Source organism: Rhea pennata, chromosome 5, assembly GCF_028389875.1.
Source record: "Rhea pennata isolate bPtePen1 chromosome 5, bPtePen1.pri, whole genome shotgun sequence".
Lineage (NCBI taxonomy): Eukaryota > Metazoa > Chordata > Aves > Rheiformes > Rheidae > Rhea > Rhea pennata.
The window spans coordinates 65,786,844-65,797,627 of NC_084667.1; the positions used below are offsets into that span (position 1 = coordinate 65,786,844).

The window sequence follows — 10,784 nt, forward strand, 5'->3', positions numbered from 1 at the left end:
TACTTACCATTTGAAGACCACACGGGCAAATGTAAATACTAGCAATGCAGAAGTAAGCCTGCGCTCCTTGCGCAAAAATGCTAGGGAGGATGGGGAGGAGCAGGGAAAGTTTGGGGAACAGAAGAATAAGGAACCCAAAATAATACTCTGTGCAGCAACTCCATTTATATTGCTCTAGTGAGTGACACCGCTGAGCAAGAAATTATGAATGCAGCCGCTCACTGGAGCGGCTGAGGTACTTCCCCCCTGCAGGATATGAGAGCTGAATTGTTTTTGGAAGCATCATGAATCACAGGCATAAATATACTGGGCCTTAAAAGCCTTCAACAGCCATGTAATTCTGAAGTCAAGCTTTATTTTCCCTGGGTCATTCAACAAGCACTCCATGAGCTGGACACCAGTCAGATGCCTTGACAAGGTTGACTATTCAATTAATACATATAATCCAAAAACCAAAAGAACTCATATTTTGCAGCACAGCATTGAAACACCTCCCCTGGCACCATGGGGAAAACAAACTACCTAGTACTCAATTCACCATTAAACTATGACCTGAAGGAAATCAAAGGGTTTGCTCTCTTTCCTCACCTTTTTTACAGCACAAGAGGATGGCAGAGACTGTTTCCTACAAACAGGGAGCAGTTAGCAACGTGCAAGCTGTTCTTGAGCAGAGCCGATGATTTGCAGGATTGCCTGGCTTGGAGCGGATGCAGACAACGCAGCGCAGACAGCAGGATCAGCAGTCTTGCATGGGAGGATGCCAGCCCCAGCCCTTCCTACAGAGCTTAAGGTGTGCAAATGACTCCAGCAGGAGAAAAGAGACCTTGCCTTGCCCAGTGATAAGATAGATCACTGCAAACCAGTGAACTTTGTAGCTGCACCTTGCCTCTGTGCAAGGCAACAGGCTCCGCTTCCCATCCGGAGGGAACGTGCTGGCTTCCAGGCACCGGGAAATCATTGCACCGCACTCGCCTGCGTCTTTTTCAAAAGAGTGATTCCCATATCCAGTATGTTTGTCAAAAACCCTTTTTCATAGGAGACAGACGCTTGGCTTACATCAGCAATCACGCTTCTGAAGATCCTGACTTTAAGTGTTTGTCACAAGAAAAAAAAAGAAAAAAAAAATCTAAGGAAAACAGCTGCAGACAGAGTTTAGGACCCTTAACTACTCCCAGCAAGATCCAACAGGAAACAGTCAAAACCTGCAAGCAGAAGCACTGCTTTGCACAATTTACTCTCTTCTTTACCAAACCATAACAAAGGACCACTGAAAATCCTGTCAACCTGACAACAGGAGTTGCCCGTTAATGCTAATGGTGGACAACGCTATTTATAATAGGGATTATTACTGCAAGAAAATGAGTGGTTTGCCAGCATTACTAATTTACAGACACTTTCTCTGGGTTGCAGTGCACCTCAGTGACCTGCAAACAAAGATGAGATTTAGTTTGAAGAAAAAAAAATGCTATCCTCACAGCTAGATCTCCTCAGGGAGAAGAGAAGCAACTTCATCCACTTCTCTTCAGTGATAGGAATTTAGAGCTGTCCCCTTTGATAAACAGGGTAGAGACAAAGAATTAAAAAAAAAAAGAAAAAGAAAACACTGTGGAACATTACAGAAAACAAGGAATATACCTGTATTAGTGTTTAATAATTTTACTTCTGCTTAGCACAGATGCCTTACAGTTCTGTCACTCCCCTCCTTCCCATCCCCCACACATTGCACAGCAAAACTAAAGGCTGAAACTCCTAATCCCCTTCTCCACACCCGAGAGCTGCAAGAACAGGAGACCATATTCTTTATACGTGTGCTAGAAATAACTTAAGGAAGCAACTTTCCAGAGTTTTCAGGTGTATACATACAACTGAAACCATTTCCTTCTCTCTGCTTGATGAAATATCTAAGAGACTTAATAAAATTCACCTTTAGTTAAATGGGAAGCATTAAAAGGGATCATGAGATTTGCATACTTTAGCATCTCAGATTATTACGGTTTCCACACACATTATTTCCCCTTCCAACGTCCCATCAAGCTTCAATTAAAGAACGCCCCCATTAGAGTTGGATTTGGGTGCTTCTTGCACTAACGAGATGCTGGAGCATCCAGGCTGATAACGCAGCGAGGCAGCAGAATTCATGCGTTCACAGGCGATCTCCATTTAACTTTGTCGCCCTGACAGCTACTGCACCAAGCCCGCACTGTGCCTAATACCTATATTTAGGGCCTGCATTGACCTGAGTGTGCCCCCATAAGCTCATTTATTAAGATTCACTTATTCATTCTCATATAATCTAATTAGCCTGCAGCACTCCAGCACACAGGCAGTAACGGCGACCACGAGAGCGGGAGTTCAGACCCAAGCAGCCTGGCACAGAAGCGACTTTGGCTCCCTTGCGGAAAAGCTCGGAGGAATCGCACAAATTGCAGGTGCCCGTACACCGTCTCGCTGCTTGACGCGATACCTGGAGCCGCCCTGCCGCTCCCCCTTCGTGGCTAAAGGCCGGTTCTTAAATTTGCGCGTAGTCCAATGCGCTGCACGTATCAGCTCCCCACTACTTGGGAATAAAAGCCCCAGCTGAGCACCATGGTGGCAGAAGAGCCCCCAGTCGAGGCCCAGACCAACAGGCACAGACACATTCCCAAATCAGAGGCCACAGGCATCAACAAGCCCCATTTTACGGAGGCACTTAAAGGTTTCCTTCCAGCAAAGATTAGAAAGTTTTCAAATCTCCGAGGTACCCTCCTCTCCTCCATTCAGCTTTATTTCAGGCATACTAACAGGAAGAAGCTTGCAAGTTTTTAAATATAAATAAACACTAATTTTTTTAAGGCATTACACGTTTATTTCTTTTGGACAGCTTGTATAATGATGGCAGAAGAAACGGACTCCTAAGGTTCACAATCTGGTAATTCTCCAATCTATCATCTCCATAGTTTATGCATAGTCATTAACAAAAAGTGATCATCTGGAGCAGATATATATTTAGCCCAGCAATTCACTGTCTCACTAGCCTAAAACATTCACCCAATAAATGTCAAAAAGGTTGAGAGCTTAGAGGTAGCAAGGGTAAAAAAAGAGCAAAGTGGTTGAGAGCTGGTAGGCCCTCAGAAAAATATTCACTTTTTTTTTTAATAGTCCATTGCAGCTATTTTGCCAACACAGCTAAGCAGAAAGCTTAAGAGCTAAATGCAGATGTATAAAACGCCCTTTATAGTACAAAGCTTTCAACAGACAGATGTAACAGGGTTTTCCCCAAGCAGAAAACAATGATAATATTGATAAGAGAACAAGAGGAGAAGACTTAAAACTGACTTGTTTAACCTATCAAAATAAGAGGTATGCCCGCTCCGTCTAATCACATCAGAGAGGGGAAACAACTGTTCAAACGAAATGGCGATGCCAGAACCAAAACAAGTCGTACGAACAGGCCATGAATAACTTGGAGGTGGAAATTTTGGGACTGTTCTGGAGAGAGAGGAGAAAATGATCGAGTTTCACCTTAAAAGCAGTTACGTTATGAAAGGCATTCACGACATGGATGCTTGCTACAAACAGAGAAACTGAACTCCATCAGGAGCTCCCTTACGGTCTCAGGTTCTCACGGAGCAGAATCGTAGGAGGGCAGCTTTTCATTCCTACCATCTGCCCCCAAAATCGAGACAACAAGCAGTCTGATATTTCTTCCTGACCCCTCCAGGACACCACGGGGGATGGCATTCACACTATTTACTAATGGCATATAATTTGGGTATGATCAGGGAACCAAATTTAGGAGCTGAAGCTCTCACACAGTCAATGGAGAGAGGAAGGTGTCCTGGCAGGACAGGAGGGCAGGATTAGGAGTAACGAAGCTGGATGCTTAAAATAAAACAAATGTCCTCTCCCCCCACATCCTTATGCTTAACAGTCTTGGCCAAAAACTTACTTAATCTATGCCCACAGCCTCTAAAATTCAATAGAGTTCTAGGTTCTCATGAATTTTGCTAACCTGGTTTTATGGCACTGATGCTCAAGCAATGATTAGACAGTTTTGAGCCATAATCATCTAATCTCAAGCAGAAAGAACAGATGATACAGATGAAAGATATCACACGGTTAACCAAATAACAACACAGTTTTATACAGGCTTGAACAAGCCTTTCCCTTTCCTTTAAGGGGTTTCAAACCCAGAGTAGCTGGCAGGCTAAGCTACCTGAAGCAGTTTTTCATTCAGCCCTTTTTCCTCCACCATCATATAAACCCTAATTGCACATTTCATATCCTATCACAACTGCTCGTTCTGAGAGTCAAAAGTATCTTCTTGACACCAAGCAGATAACTTATTTTACTTATCTGTGTAAAAACTCTAACAGAACATTTGCATTTCTGTCCAAACCCAATCTTTCCTTGCTGCAGTTACAGACACAAGTTATTTTAATCACAGCATGTGGAAAGCAGCATCAGCATATGAGGCAAGAAGGAGAAAAAAAATGTGGTAAAGCAAGTTGCATGGTTTGTTCATGGATGGAAGTTAGAGCACAGTTCTAGGAAAGAGGTCCACAAGGTAGAAATTCACTTCCAGCCCAAACCAAACACAAGGATGTTAGAGATCCACTTAGGATCTCTTAGGAAGACTACAACAGGCAAGAAAAATACCTGAAGGAAGGAATTTTGCCTGAATCGGATCCCTTTTTTACTTCCACAGCAATTAATCCAGGCTTTCTAGTACAAGATTTCTGTCTTGTCACACAGAACTGTCAAGCTGCATTTAATGTTTCTTCATGTCTACTAAATACCAAGAGTTTAGCTTACATGCACGTTGCTCGACAGAGGCAGCGACACAAAATTCTCTTAAAAAAAAAAAAAAAAAAAAAAAAAAAAAAAAAAAACAGAAAACCACTACATCTGTTAGGGTATCAGCCAACAGTCACCTTGCACAAAACAAGAAGTACTTTTATTTTTTTCTATTATTGATCTTAAAATAAATCCCTGGCAAGTCTAAAACACAAATGTAGATGCCTACTGCTAGAAAGTAGCACCTGGCATTGCTTAATATAAAGATATTATGCTATGCTATTCTTAATAGCTACCTACTTCATTAAAATAGGCACTAGTCATCATTAGTTGATAGTTCTCATATAACAAGATGCATCAAGCATTCAGATAATTTTATTCTATAACTTGACCGCAATGGATGGGACAGATTTAAGTTTATCAAAGCGTAACAACTATCATTTAAGCAGCTCAGCGCTAAGCGCTTGCTTATCTGAAGTTGCAAAGACGCAACCTCGCAACCTTAATTTTTTTCTCTTACCCACAGCGCCTCTTTTCACCGCTACCATCCCATACGATCAAGGGAAACGAAGGCAAAGCAGGCCGGGAAGACCTTGAGAGAGGCTACTACCTTCCAGACGGTCACGGACCACCACATTTCCTTGCGGATAACCCACGCAGACATGGTTTTCCAGCAAGCGCTGGCCCTTGGAAGTACCTGCTCGCATCACCTGGCTGCGGAGGGAGGCAGGAGCCTGGCAGGGAGCAAGCCGGGCGCGAGGGAGAAGGGGAGCCAGAGGCAGGGGGGTGGCAACAGCTCCAGGCTGTAACGTAGCCGCGTGCAACCCGCGCAGGCGCTACAGCGGCGCGCATGGATAGCTTTAAAAAGAAAATTAATAAAATAGAATATAAAGATAACCCACAATCATGTGAAAGCCCAGCACGCTCTACCGTTCGCAGTTAGCACCCCGGCGAGGATGTAAACCGGGCTGGTCCGTTGAACCCGGCCAAACGTAACAGCGCGTTACGGCCCTCGAGCGGCTCGGCGGCGGCGGCGGGACGGTGTTAGAAGCGAGGTCTGAAGCCGAAGCGGCCTTCCCCCGGGCAGGTCCCCCCGCGCCCGAGCCCCGACCGGCTTCTCCCCCGCCGGGCCGCGGGAAGGGGCCCGCGGGGCGCCGGGCCGCGGGAAGGCGGCGGCGGCCCCGCCGCAGCTCCCGGGGGGGGGGGGGGGGGGTTCCCCTCGCCACACCCCCCCAAGGGAAAAAATTAATACAGTTTTAAAGAGAGAAAAAGAGAGATTTGGGGGGTTCCTCGGGAATTACGACACGGGTGCTTCAGAGCCCCCCGGAACGAGCTCGTTTTGCTCCCCCGCCCGCGGGCCCGAGGCTCAGCGGAGCGGCGCAGGGAGAGGGGGGAGGCCCCGGCCCCGGCCCGGCCGCCCGCGGGGCCCGGCCGCCCGCAGGCCGCCAAGGGCGCCGGCCCCGCGCGCACCTGCGGCCCCGCCGCGGCCTAGGCCCCGCCGCCGCCCGCCGCCCCCGCCCGCGGCGCGGCCCGCGCAGGCCGCACGGCGCCGCCGCCGCCGCCCCCCCCCTGCCCCCGGCGCGGCGCGGCCGCACTCACCGGGCGGCGCGGGGCCGGGCGCGGCGGAGCGCGGCGCGACGCGGGGAGCCGGGGGCTGCGCGGCGCCGCCTGGCAGGAAGGGAGGGAGCGGGGCGGGCCCGGGCGGAGGGGGCGGCACCGGCACGTCCGCCGCGTCGCCCGGCCCCGCCGCCGCCGCCGCCCGCGCCTCGGGCGCGGCCCCCTGCCCGCGCGTGGGGTCCCACAGCGCTCCCACGCGTGGGGGGGGGGTCACCTACGCAGAGCCCAGCCACGCGCAGGAAATACCCCACCCGGAGCCCACCCACGCGTGGGGAACCCCCACCCGGAGCCCACCCACGCGTGGGGAGCGCCCTCCCGGAGCCCACCCACGCGTGGGGTCGCTGCCCCCAGAGCCCTCCTACACACGGCGTCTCCCCAGACCTCGCACACCTGGGGATCCCCCACCCAGGCCTCCCACTCAGGGAGCTCCGGCGCACCGGACGCCCTCGCCCAGACCTCCCACGCGCGCGCAGGGATCCCCCACGAAATACGAGAGCCCCCGGCCCGGAGCCCACCCCCGCGCGGGGATCTCTCTCCCCCACAGGCCGGGACGCCGCAGCTCCCCCCGGGGCTCGGCGGATCCCTCCCCGCCGGCCGGGAGCCCCGGGCAGGTTGGGGAGATCCACACCGGCCTCTCACGGGGGACCGGTTAGGTCTCGCTTTCTCCCTTCCCTTGCTATTCGCTGGGCAGGGAATATTAACTAATAGATTACGCATGCGTGCACAGAAATTCAACTTCTGCAGAAGGTCACCAAAACGACTACAATTTGTTCTCAGAGCAGTAAAGTGGGAGTAACTCCAGTGAAGACACTTGAGTTACCTAGGAAAAAACATTTGATTCAAACCAGCCGTAAGGGAATAAAAACACATCTGTCCTAAGCAGCATTTGACAGAAATGGCTTTTGGAAACTCTCATAAGAAAAAACAACTGAATTAAAATAAGACATTGTGTGTGACCTGTACAGAAACCCATCAGGCTAATAAAAGCGTCCACATAATCCACCTACTACCACCACGTAGATGTATTTTTAACGAAGCTGAACTGATCAAGGCCATGTTTTGTACTACTGAAAAATCCAGCTAACAAAGGGAATTTTTAGAGGCTTTTTAGAGGCTTTCAGAGCTCCCTGGGAAAAAAAAAAAAAAGTGATTCTGTGTATTTATGAGCCCGGTTCATCTTCCATCTCTCGATGCCACGGTGTTGGAAAGCGGTGAGCCTGCCCAGCTCGCACGCCCCGGCACGGGCTGCAAGCCACCTCCGGGAGCTGCCGAGGGTGGCGGGTGACTGGGGAACGTCTGTAAATGCTTCAGTCCAACGAGATGTCCTGCAAATGGCACCAGGATCTCCAGGGACCCGGGAGAACTAGATCTGGTGTCACAAATGCACGGTACCTCCCTGTGCAAGCTGCTGTTTCAGTTCCTATACATAAAATGAGCTAACACCTCTTCTCTTCACCTATATACCTTGTCTATTCGGATAACAAGAAACTGGTCTCTCCCTAGTGAGCTTACCAGCCGCCTGCCCATGCTGTGTCTATACTCGTTAGACCTCTAAGTGTTTCCATCATAAAATTAGCAAGTCCTAGGGGAAAGAACGGGTTAAGAATCCACTCAGGTTCCCTAGGGAAAACAGAAAGGCGCGAGAAAGGGAGCCAATTCAACTGATTTTACTCAAAGGGACAAAAGAAGGTTTAGAAAGTCCTTTGTGAAATGTCCCTACAGAGGAGAACATACCCATCAGGTGAGGGGAGGAGACGTGCGACGTCTGCAATAGCCGCATTCCTGAACGCCTTGAAACAGTCGGTCTTCACGCACTTCATTTATTTTGGATGGCAGCACTGCCCACACCAACCTGGGAGCAATGGGGACTTGTACAAATACCTGGGGATAAAAGTGAGTACTTGTTAATGGGAACACACAAAAGTGAGGGGGTCTGAGCAGCATGATTTGGGTTTAGGAAATCGCCAACTTGAGAGCCTCCCCAATGCACATCCATCTGGGTTCCTAATCTTCTTAAAAGCACTGCTGAATATCCCCTAGCAACTTCACCTGAGCCCTGTCAAACGTACTGAGTGGAAAGAGATCACAGTGGAGCTACTCTTGTACTAACGAGCTGGGGGAACGCCCATGGAAGGGAGGTCAAAATAATCAGATCACGCCATTATTTCTGACAAGTCACAGATAACCAGGCTTCAGGGAAAAAAAAAGGTAAAACCAATCCCTTCATAAGGAAGGGCACAGTGGCAAGTCAGCTACTTCGACAGCATGTAACCATCCTCCTCCCAAAAACATGTTAATATTTTAAGGGTTCCCATAATTATGCTTATTTTGGATTATATGGGGAAAAATTAACTTATATTCCACTTCTATATGCCAAACATAAAAACTAAGGTCTAACAGAGCACAAAGTCTGCAGCCTTAATGCTGTCATTTAATCAATGTTACGCTTACAAACAAAAGAAACGGCAGAGACAGCAAGAAATGCAAGTAGGGGTCTGCAGCATCCAAAGGAGAAACGAGGCTGAAGTAAAAGTGATTCCAGGCTGGATTCAGGCTTGCATGGAGCAAGCTCGGAAACACGATGAGCTGCAGGAGCACGTGACCGCAGAACTGGGCACGGACTCCTCCGTTACTGCTAAGCTAACGACGTTTATTGGCAGACTATTTGCAAGGGCTAGAGTGACAGAAATGCGACTGCGTGAGAAGTTGATTAGGTGCATTAAAGGTACAAAAAGACCAAGGCAAAAGGGGAACCAGAGTGTCTGCTGCTGTCTGCCAGCATTTTGAGGAGGTCTACTTTCTCCTGAAGCCCTCACTGACTCAGCTGCTCTGATTTGCTTACAGCTAGTTGGAGGAAGTGGTAACGAGAGCTGACTAATCCCCTAGCTGCATGCCCTGCAGACTCATTCCAGTGTCGATCATTATATCCCACTGATAATTTGGACAAAATTAAGTTTTTCTGGGATTTCGGAGGCTGGTCAGCACCCTTTCTTTGCTCATAGTACTTGCATAATATTCATCTCCCTGTGTCTATACCATAAACTAGTAAAACCACCTGGGCTGATGTAACTCAGCTAACATGCAACAACAGCCCAGTAAAGAAATCACAAGGTATGCTGTTTTCCAGAGAGCTTGCCTTGAAGGTCCTAGCGCATACCAAGAGCATCGCTTATGTCCTTAACACTACCGTGACCCCTGCAAACTAGATTAACAGAGGTCTGTTAGCACTGCCACGTGCACACCTCTCTGCTTTTCTGTGCAAACACGCACGAGTGCTATTACTATATTGTTTTCTCCAGATAAGACTTAAAGGATCAGTATTTAATTGCAGCTGAAAGTTCAAAGCATGAGAGATGGTGTTTGTAGTAGAGCAATTTGTCACAAAACTTGGAGGGAAATATTGGTGGTCAGATGATCCGTTGCACACTCACCTCATTTAAATGCAATTTAATTTAGACAGACCATTTGGTAGAAAAAAACGGAGAGATGACTTAACAAAAAGCATGGAAGGATTCTTCTGAAACTGAGTGTCAGGTACATTTGTGCACAACATTCATGGAGGAGCTGTCCAAGAAAGCCCATAGACGCTAATTGCGAGGTAGCAATAAGGTGTCAGCCAATGTTTAAAGCCCTTTTTTCCTAGCCCTGTTTTAAAGGCAATACATAATGAAAAATAGACTGATGTGCTCCCCCACACAACCCAGTCCAACTTTGAACTTTTAAGAGCATGACTGGGCCAGGACAAAGAGGGTGCTATGTAAACCACGTACTGAACGCCTTCATTTAATCAGTCTGTTGCTTTTTGCAATAGAAAAATTAAATGAAGTTAACTGCTTGAGTCTGAAAGTCACCATTCAGCCTTGCAGTAGAGACAGATGGCTTCCACTTATATTGCTTCATCTGGCATTCAGTGGAGCATTTGGCAATGCTTTCCAGGCCCGGTCCTCAGCAATTCTCTGACATTGGGGCAACTGGTATTTCTTCTTCCACGTAATACTTCTGTAAGAGCCAGAAAAAAATGGCTTGTTTTTAGCCAGTTTAGCACTTTTCATTTGACAGAAATAGCCGTCTTTACTGTTCTAGGAGATGACACATGCTAAATATTGATCTCACGTTGATCGCTACCAGGACATGTGGAAGACACATGCGTTTGCTAACAAGAGCCGAGAGTAAATTAGTGTTTACAGAGTCCCAAGATCCCCCGTCAATGACATTTCCAGGGAGTGAGACAGCCCCTGTTTAACTGGGACAAAAAAGGGGCAGCCTGGCCACGTAACCTGGGCTGCACTGTCGACACAGGGATGGACACATGGCATGAGGTGGGAAATGGGGAGCTGCTGCCCTCCTCCCCATCACCCAATAAACCTGCATTATGAGACCAGGAATATTAT

At 48.3% G+C, this 10,784-nt stretch overlaps 1 protein-coding gene across 10 annotated transcripts in view; it reads right to left on the reverse strand.

Annotated features, from left to right (window-relative positions):
- The window catches only part of KTN1 (kinectin 1), a 76,403-nt gene extending 69,962 nt beyond the window's left edge, over positions 1 to 6,441 (reverse strand). For 9 of the 10 annotated variants that reach the window (XM_062577557.1, XM_062577561.1, XM_062577560.1 and 6 more), the window contains exon 1: positions 6,376 to 6,407. The gene's annotated coding sequence lies outside the window, so the exon portion shown is untranslated. Of the gene's footprint in view, positions 1 to 6,375 lie in introns of all 10 variants that reach the window. The other variant, XM_062577552.1, reaches the window with a different exon arrangement.
- Between the last annotated feature and the right edge of the window lie 4,343 nt (positions 6,442 to 10,784).